The sequence below is a fragment of the Dermochelys coriacea genome, chromosome 1 (genome assembly GCF_009764565.3).
Source record: "Dermochelys coriacea isolate rDerCor1 chromosome 1, rDerCor1.pri.v4, whole genome shotgun sequence".
NCBI lineage: Eukaryota > Metazoa > Chordata > Testudines > Dermochelyidae > Dermochelys > Dermochelys coriacea.
The window spans coordinates 195,241,233-195,252,110 of record NC_050068.2 but is presented as its reverse complement, the minus strand read 5'-3'; positions in this window follow the sequence as shown (position 1 = coordinate 195,252,110).

The window sequence follows — 10,878 nt, the reverse complement described above, 5'->3', positions numbered from 1 at the left end:
TGAGACCCAGGGATAGGGGAATCCAAAAGCCTTGAAAATGTGGATGGAGGCATAAAAACCCAAACACAGCCTTTGTCTCAGCATATATTTTATCCTCACCAAAAGACACAGGAAAAAACTGGAAGAGATGGGAGAGAATAGGTCATGCCTGGGGGAGAAAAATGATTGAATATTGGGAGGCAAGGAAGAGGCAATGGGGGCTCCCATGTTGTGTGTGGGGAGAGGGGTTGTGGGTTTCCCTGTTTCCCTCCTTGAGCAGGATAGGAAAGAGTTCCCTCACCTTGGCTCCTGTGTGCTTGTGGGGGTTGCATTTCCCTGGGGGCTGATATGCTGCAGGTTGCACCCCATGTCCTTGTGGCTCATCTCAGGCTTGGGGCGGTAGGACTCAAGCTGGGAGTGGACATTCCTGCGCAGCTTAGCACTGGAAGAGACGCAGAAGGGGGTTGTGTTCCCCATCTTCCTTCATGGCCTAGCCCTGGCTAGGCATGGGAGGATGCAGGGGGGAGCTTGACACCAGCAGTGGTGAGAAGCCATGGGCAGCATCAAAGAAAACAACAAGCAGGAGAGGAAGAGGTGGCAGCAGCTGCTGCTCCCTCCAGCTGCACTCACCGGCTGATCCCCCCACCGGCTCATCCAAGATACCTTGCCCCAAGCATGGCCAGAACAGCCAGCAGAGCAGAGGGTGCAATAGCTAAACCATGCTGTCCTAGCATCATGAGATTTTTTTCTGGGGGCCCCCAAATTGGCTGGGGCTCCTGGGCATGGGCCCTGGGGGCCCATGCATTAATCCACCACTGCCACCTGGACTCATGTTGAGTAGTTTCTTACTCCACAAGTAGTTCTACTGATTTTACCAGGCACAGCTGCAGAAAGGCAATATTCGGCTTGACTATGGGAGGGTGGTGGTGGGGGGGAGCAGCCTGGCCCTTAATTTCTCTGCCCCAAACTTTCCCTCTGTAAAGTAAGGATAACATTTACCTATCCACCTCCCAGACGTGCAGTGAAATTTAATGGATGTTTTTCAAATCCTTTGAAGATGTAAAGAGCTACCTAGATAATAAGTATTTTTTATTCATAACTTGCTTTAACTCTCCTATAAGTAACGGAGTCTCCACAGATTTTTAGTAAGTGGCTCAGACAACTGTAGTTCCTTGCTTTAGTGCAGTTGATGTAACCTTTTATCTTAATCAATGGGTATATTAAATTCTTGTCTATCCTAGAATTTTTGAGGGAATCACCTGCTATTGCATGGTACCTGGGGCTTCTCCACCAGTTATACAAACCGTGGGAACATTAGCATAGACCAAGTAAAATATTTGTGTCCTGTCCATGCTAGTGCTCCCACCATTGCTACTGCCAGTGGAGCTGCCCTGATTATGCAGTAAATGAGGAGATTTCCCCTAGAGTGCTACTGTAAACAAGAGTTTCAGCCAATATTTTCACAATGGATTTATGGAGGTTTTGTTTCAATTTTTTAGTCACCAAACTGAGCTGCATTTTCTGAAAATCAGGTAAGATTGGGGCATCCACTATCTTGGCCTCAGTGTTCACACCGATTAAGATAAGGACATAGGCCCCGAATCCGTGGGTGCTCCAGGGCAGCCCCCCCCATCAGAACCTCCCCTTCCCCCAAGTGCCTCCTGCCTGCCAGCAGGCCCCACAGATCAGTGCCTCCTCCTCCCTACCCATGCCTCCCGCCCACTGCGAACAGCTGTTTCATGGAGTACAGGAGGATGGCAGGGGAAGAGTGAGGATGCGGCATGCTCAGGAGAGGGGCGGAACTGGGAAAGAATAGGCAGGGCAAGGGTGGAGCGGGGGCAGGAAGAGGCAGGGTGGGGCCTTAGGGGAAGGGGTGGAGTGGGGGGTGGGGTCTGGGCAGAGCCAGGGATCAAGCACACCCGGCACTTTTGAAAGTCGGCGCCTATGAATAAGGATAGTCAAAAGATCTAATACAAAGCACATTAATGTCAATGAAAGTCTTTCCGAAGACTTCCATGGGCTTTGGATCAAGCCCTCAGAGCTTCCACTAATCTAGAAACAAAATGTGTCTTCTTTTCTGAATAAGCAATGAAGTTTTTAATATATTCTTTTCCACTTACAGAAGTCAGTGCTCACCATGTATTTCAATATGGTATAATTTATTATTACATCTGAGGATATATCATTGTCTAGTATAGATTTTGTTTGATATGTCCATAGGGGCCTGATTCTCATTTACATTACCACTCTGGCAATGTAAAGTGGCCTTTAAAAGGGAGTAAACATAATGTACATCCTTTTAAAGGCCCTTTTACACTACAAGACCAGTATAAAGGAGCCATAGTGTAAATGAGAACCAAATCTTAAATTATTAGTCACCAAGTATTCTGCAATATTTATTTACAAATAGTAGACAAATATAAATGCTATTGATTTTTCTGGTGATAAAAGTATCTGAGGATTATTTAGGTGATAGAAATGGTTTTTGAAATGTTATTAATAGTTAAGTATCACAGGGGTAGCCATGTTAGTCTGTATCCACAAAAACAACGAGGAGTCTGGTGGCACCTTAAACACTAACAGATTTATTTGGGCATAAGCTTTCGTGGGTAAAAAAGCCACTTCTTCAGATGTATTTAAGGCTTTGTGCACACAATTTTGCTTTCTCTCTAGCCCAGAGTATACGTTTTTCTCTGCCATATTTCTCATGTCCTTTTAGGTAAACTTCCTGATTGGTAACAGTTACCCCTATTGAAGAAGTGACTTAATTATAACTCTTTGTTAAAGAGACGGATAGGTTCAGGAGTTAAACCAGCAGCCAAGGACGGGGAGATATGGGTTCAAGTCTATGCTCTACCACAGTCTTCCTGTGTAACCTTGCTCAAATGATTTCCTATCTGTGCCTCAGTGGAATGAAAACACTTGATAACATCCCTGTGAGGCAGGGTGTGATGTTGCACTTGATATGATTTTATGAAAGTATGCTGATGAATGTGAATATAATGTAACTACAATATGCTTCATGCAAAAGGTCTCTTGTCAGGTATCATTACAAAGCTTATAATCTACTGAGTGTGATCATCCTATTTGTATAAATGTATCACTCTTGTATGTGAAACTAGAAATATGAAATATAACTCAGGGCCTATTGTAATTATGCAAAGTGTGGGCCACTAATGGTAGTTTGGAATCTTGATGGCTCCCATCAACCAGGACAATTGACTGTGGATGGCTCTGTTTGCAGGCAGGCCTTCCTGTAAGTCAGGCTGGGATGAATAAAGGCTTGGGGTCTCACAGGACATGTAATCATGTCACCTGAACTGGAATCCATCTTTAAGCTAGTGTTTTTCCATTGAGAAGGAGAGGTGGGAACCCGGAGGGACAAAGGATTCCCACCTTATGCAAAAGATAAATAAGTAGGTGGAACAGACCAAAGATGGGAGCCATCATGAGAATTCCCCTAGCTACCATTAGAGCTTGAACAAGGGCTGTTCCAGGGGAAAGGATTGTGCCCAGACTAGGAAGGTGTCCAATCTGTGAAAGAAACTTATTGAAACATCTCTAAGGGTGAGGTTTTATCTGTATTCAGTTTGATTAGACATAGACTTGGGTGTTTTATTTTATTTTGCTTGGTAATTCACTTTGTTCTGTCTATTACTACTTGGAACCACTTAAATCCTACTTTCCGTATTTAATAAAATCACTTTCTACTTATTAATTAACCCAGAGTATGTATTAATACCTGGGAGGGGGTAATCAGCTGTGCATACCTCTCTATCAGTGTTATAGAGGGTGAACAATTTATGAGTTTACCCTGTATAAGCTTTATACAGAGTAAAACAGATTTATTTAGGGTTTGGACCCCACTGGGAGTTGGGCATCTGAGTGTTAAAGACAGGGACACTTCTGTAAATTTCTTTCAGTTAAGTCTGCAACTTTGGGGCATGTGGTTCAGACCCTGGGTCTGTGTTGGAGCAGACGGGTGTGTCTGGCTCAACAAGACAAGGTGCTGGAGTCCCAAGCTGGCAGGAAAAGCAGGGGCAGAAGTAGTTTTGGTACATCAGGTGCAACCCCAAGGGGGTTTCTGTGATCCAACCCGTCACACAGGGAAGTACTCAGATGCTATGGAAATGGAGACCATGTAAGTACCTTATCTAGATGATACTTAGACTTACCAGTGAACATATTTTTACCAACTTTTCTGGAAGAGGACAGAAGATCTGGTCCCATGGAGAACCCTTTAGAATTTAGAAAGTGTGGGGTATATATTATTCATGCTGTGTTTCTCAAGAGCCCAACTGCCATATTGTATATAATCTGTCAGGCTAGGAAGACATTTGAAGCATGAGAGTACCCCACTACTAGTTCTCTATAATAAATTAACTGAGTCAAAAAACTGTAGAGAATAATCCTGTCCTAACAGTGATACAGACTACATAACTGGTATTTTCCATCTGAAACTCCAAGTATTCCATGAAAATGCTGTATGGTTTTCATTCCCTCTCCCTGTCCTGTCCTGTCCCCCCAACCATTAATGAATTCATTAGATTTTTTTTACTCAAATCCAGAATAATCACTACAATCCAATCTGTGCTAAAAAATTTTTTTGTTTGTTGTTGCTATTTGCTTGATCTTCTCTGTATGTAGTAAAAATGTTACTTTTTTTTTGCAAGCAGATAATGACCTCTCATTAATACTGAAGGCTCTTCATGTATATTTTTACTTTTTACCATTTTTCTAACAGGTACCTTATTTACTTCCATTAATCAATTAGCAAGAAACATTAATACAGAGATGTTAATAGGAGTGTGAAATTTATGAAATTAAAGCAATTATTCAGTACTACAAACTAAAACATTACTCTCTCTCTCACACATGTATGATATATATATATTTATCCCCATCAAGCTGGTGGAAGGCAATATTGAAACCCTTCAAAACAAAACAAATTGCCTGCGGGCATTTCCATTTACCAAGTGGTTCAGTAAATTGTTTTGTTAAGAATAACATTTTCATCTCAGGTTTCAGAGTAGCAGCCATGTTAGTCTGTATTTGCAAAAAGAGAAGGAGTACTTGTGGCACCTTGGAGACTCACATGAAAGCTTATGCTCAAATAAATTTGTTAGTCTCTAAGGTGCCACAAGTACTCCTTTTCTACTTTCATCTCACTTAATCATTATTCTTCTAAGCAATGTTTCCCTTTAGAAAATTCAAGACTTTTTGCCACCATCTTTGGATGATTTATGAACTTCACAATCCCTGAACTAGTAATATTGCAAGGTATGTTGTTTACTTGAAGTATAATGTTACAAAGAATGTAAGAACTTTTTCAGTGTGAATGAGGCCTAGGCTACCAGGCTATATCTTCTTGATCCGAATGAGGTCAATAGCACAATTAACAAATAAATAACTTATATGTAAATGAAAAAGATCCTGTTCACTTGAAAGCAGATTGGCTGAAATGTATTGTTTCATGTATTTATAATATAACAGTTTATTTATTCAATATCAAATAATAACTTCATTTATGATTGGCTGACATCCAGAAGAAGGTTGTTCTCTAAGCCAGTCTGAATGCAGAGTTTTCAGAGAAAAGTTGACTCCACTCTTAACTCTGAATTTTCATATAATGTCTACATGAGCACAGCACCTAACAGGTTTCTGCACTAATCCTTCAAACATTTATATAAGTGCTTAATATTACTTCAGTGGGACTACTCCTGGGCATTACCCAAAAACCCACTGAAGTCAATGAGAGTCTTTCCATGTACTTAAATGGTCCATGGATCAGGCCCAGATGTACATAAAATTAATGAGCGTTTGCAGGATTGGGGCCTTAGGCCTATTGGAAAGCACCTTCTTTCTACTGATGATGTATCTGTAACTGGAATGCAGAAGAAGGATACAAATCAGCACTTCAGAAACACATCACTAAGGCTGGAGGTGCACTCATAGCTCAAATTCAGCTCCAGATGTAGATTTCAAAGGCCCAACATTGGGAAACGCTTCTATTCAGGTTTTTGCCGTTAGCCCATATCTAGTCAGTTTTTAATCACAGCAAGTGCAATGTCTAGAGCAACAATTTCCAGTCTGACTTGATCCAGTTTCATGTGTAAGTTTATGCACTGGACTTGATTCTTCTCTGGACATGGCATCTGTATACTGTGGAACTTCCATGTCCAGGATTTCCTCTGACCTGTCTCAAACTAGGGGAAACCAGGTTTCAAGGTAGCAGCTGTGTTAGTCTGTATTCGCAAAAAGAAAAGGAGTACTTGTGGCACCTTAGAGACTAACACATTTATTTGAGCATAAGCTTTCGTGAGCTATAGCTCACTTCATCAGATGCATTCAGTGGAGTGAGCTGTACCTCACGAAAGCTTATGCTCAAATAAATTTGTTAGTCTCTAAATTGCCACAAGTACTCCTTTTCTTTTTAGGGGAAACCAGTTTCTTTTCTTTGGCTACTTTTCATTCCGTACTGCGTGCTTCATTTTGAAATTGAGATCGTACAGCACCCAGATACACATGAAGGGGGCTTTAAATAAATGAATTATAAGTATTTAAGCATTTTTACTTAGCCCAAACTGTCTTGTCTTGATTCCATTAAATACAGAACAGGTCCTTAATCGTTTTATTACCTAAAATTGTAATGATCATCTCTTCCTAACTGAAACAGAATTTGCTGAAGTACATTTGTATTTCAGCTGAAAAACACAGGATCTTAACAGGATATCTGAGTGATTCCTCCAAGATCCTCCAGAAAATGTCACATAACTCAAGCATGTTAAAGGTTATGTAATTCCTGTATCAGCTTGTGTTTTCTGTCACCAAGAGGTTACAGAGAGAGCAGTAGGGACTGCAGCATTCTGAAGTAAAAGCATGTCACATGACTGCTTTTCAGCTGTGGTGTGCCATCAAGCTCTGCCATGTCATTGCTATCTGGTGGCATATCCCTCAACTGAATGGCAGGTGTGATGTGCCTTTCACTTCAATTACATGCATTCACAGAATGTTGTAATCATTTCTGGCATTCCATATTAGCATTCTCTACTGTGTTCTGTTCTTTTCCTCTGCTCAGTTAGAAGATAGATGGAGCCATTTTTGTCATCCCTAATATCTAATAGTTCCCCATCTGACAACAAATTATTTTTTCAATGTGAAATGTCTTTGATTGGGATGTATCTTATCGTTGGAGATCTAAACACTTGTTTCAGTCATATAAAAATGTTATCAGTTTAAACTAAGGCATGATGCATATAGAAGGTGGTTTATCATTTTATTTTTAAAAGTATAATTCCTTACAGCATTTCGAAGATCCATATGATAATCTTTACAACTTTTGCACTGTGATGTTTACAATAAAATAGATGGATGATTATATTTCAATAATATATTCCTAGAAATGAGATATTGACAGTTCCAATCAGACAAGGTGGCTAAGGGTGAGTTATTTCCCCCAAAGAATAATTTCCTGAAATGGAATGGAGTTAATTAATTTTCAAAAGGCAGAAACTGTGTCATGGCATGCTGGGTTAATAATATATCTTTTTTGGAGTTCCACCATTTGGAGCTTCATTCTGCCTTCTTGGAAATATTGCTATCGTGAGAAAGACATGGAATCTTTCGTCAGAGCATAACAATCTTAAGGCTCCACTATTGTATAGTCTTATTTGAAGGTCTAGCAAAGTTCACCATAAACATCCTTTAATTAGGACAAAATGCAGCAGGTCATATTTTCAGTAATTCCAAATAGTATCACTCTATCTTCTCTATTCCATAATCTCTTTTCTGTCTTCCTTTAAAAGTCCATGCTGATTTAAAGATTTTTTCCCCTCACTTACAAATGCTTTAATGATAGCTATCTAGCACAGCTTTCAGATTCTGTCTCACCGTATGTTCCTAGTCACTCACTTAGGACTGCATCTGTTGAATATCTGTTCCAGTATCGTTTCAATATCAACTCAAAAACAACTGGGGCTAAAGTCTTTATAATAATTATTCTCTACAGCTGTAGAATCGGCTTCTGTTCAAATTCAAAAAACTATGTATCTATTCTCATTTTAAAATGTTGATCAAAAACATGCAGGTTTGTGGGGTTTGGTTCATGTTTTGGGTTGCAAAGTGGAAGCAGACTATTGTGAAGGTGTAATATAAACATACATCATATTGTACTAATTAATACAATTTATTTTTCTGGCCTTCACTATGAAGAATGCTTTTTTTAATATTTATAAAAATCGCAAGATGTCAAAAAGACATCAGTACATAATGTCTTATAAATTAGAAGCCCTTTTTTCAAATAATGTATCAAGATATTATCTTACAGAAACTTCCTGCCTTTCCACAGGTTTTGTTATGTTCTTCCAAATCTAAAAATTTATTAATTAGATAAAAGCCCTCATAACCCAGTTTTTCTTCTCTTAGTGTTTGTAATGAGCACGGCTGTCTTGCTTTTCTCTGCAACCAGAAAGACTGAAAAAAATAATCTATTGTAACACCTCTTGTTTTATTCATTCATTTTAAAGGGGACTGATGTTTTCAAAGAGGTTATTGTTTTAACCCTGAAAGTCCACCTCTGCATCAGACATATCCTCAGACCTGGGAGTTGTCAGATCTGGCAGGTTGGAAAGAGTCACATATGACAACAAAGACAATGCACAGTGTCCTGTAGCGGCTTGTCCTTTTATGGAGATATATGATTAGTATGATATATAATTCCCAGCTGTTGCTGGATGATTATGTCTCAGCAGTAACAGAACTACTTTTTATTATTTGTACCCAGCTTGGAGGGTGGACCTGATGTGGTTATCACTATTCTGATCCTTTGTTACCTTGAGATTACACTGATTGCGTCTAATTAGGGTTACACCTTAAATTTATTTGGAACCCAAAGTTAGGGCAGAATGTGGCAGGCCACTTGGTCAACGAAATGTTTCACTGTAAGCATATCCAGCCAGTGCTCTGTGATCTGCCTAACTGCAGGTGGGTTTCTGGATGGAGTTTAAAGTGTTGGCATTGATCTATAAAGTCCTAAATGGCGTAAGGCATTCCTATCTGAGAGACCGCCTCTCTTCCTATGGCATACTGTGAAACAGCTGAGATTTACCCAGGTAATTATATTTATAGGGGGACAACCCTTGGTATACAAGAGAGTGGGTGGTTGGCAGGCTCTGCTTTGAAAAGAGATCACCACCACCATCCTTGAAACAGCCCCTAACTGCTGTTCTTCAGGGCATGCTGCAAAGCACATCTTGTTAGAAGAGTTGCTGAACCAGACATTGCTGGGAATAATACTTAAAGAAAAATGAGTCATTTGGTTTATTTGGGGACTGCCTGGTTTTTAGTGTTATGTATTATGGGGCTGCTGTTTCTTTCTCACATTTATTGCATTTTTAGGTGTTTGTCTAAGGCAGGTGCCTCCTGTTTAGATAGGCACCTCTTGTTATTTGATAAATCTAAAGAATGAATAAATAAGAAACACATATCAACCAAAATATTTCCCGCTCATAAAATATCAAATCATGATTATTTTATGTGTATTTATAAAAATGTCAAGGCTCATTTGGAACAGGCGGACTCTAATGAAACATCATAATCTATTGAAATCTTGATCACCAACAAAATTAAGGCCTGATCTGTTAAATATGTATGCATGTGAATAAAATTACTCATGTGTATAAGTATTTGCAGGATTGGACCCTTAGGTTATATTTATAGGTGCCCAGAAACTGATTTGGGAACATGAATGAAAAGACAGACATAGGAAAGAAACTTCTCTCTTGGTCAGAAAAATCACTCCTCAGATGCAAAATTTGGGGAAATAAGAGGGGTATTTGCATTCAGTTGGAGTTTGCCTAGAATAATATCTACAGGATTGAGCCCCAAGTGGGGTGAACTTCAGTTAATCATCTGCTAGTCAAGTTCACGAACTTCACATGAACTCAGTTTAGGGTTTTTTTTAAAGTTCTTTTCCCCAGGCCCAACCTAGAATACAGTAATAATACTTTGTGTGTGGGTGTGAGTGGATTTACATCTTCAAAGTGCTGCAACAGCTTTTTAAAAAATGTAAATTAATAAGTCAAATATGCTACTGCTTTGCTGGAAAAGTTATATTTAGTAAACCAATAATATCTGCCTCAATTTTTAACAGTTGATCATATCTAATAGATTTTAAATAAGTGTGAATATTGTATTTAAAGTAATGGTTAATGGATGCATATAGAACCAAATGCTGACAAATACTAGCAAATCTGAAGATTGTTTTTCCTGAAAAATGCATGTAAACACATGGTAAAAAGATGGGAAAGTAACCACCTTAAACTAACAGTTGTATCCAGCCTTTTGAACTCTCTCCCACTGGAGTCCCACTTTGGGTGCAGGAGAAATAGTAAGATAGAGCTATTGGAATTTTTATATTTTAGCTAATGAGTGGTCACTTTTTAAAACAAGACAGCAAAATAGCATTTAAATAACAAAAGAACCTAGTATTTGTTTTCAGTTGGTGTGGAGAGGATTATAATTATATGAATCAAGTCTTATAATTTCACTGTTATTCCATCTTCCTCTTTGTCTCTACACCTTTCAACTTTTTATCAACTTAGGGCTTATCTGCACTACTGCCTAAGTAGATGTCACTTACGTCACTCATGGGAGTGAAAAAAACACCCCCCAAGAGACATAAGTTACATCCACTTAAAGTGCTATTCACACCATGCTATGTCGGCAGGAGACATTCTCCCATCGGCATAGCGCGTCTTCACCAGACACACTACAGCAGTGCAGTTGAATCGGTGCAACTGTGCCAATGTAGCGCAGTAGTGTAAACACACCCTAAATGTAGAGTAGAAGCATAGGAAAGAATAATAAATTATGGATGACTATATTAATTCATAGACCTCA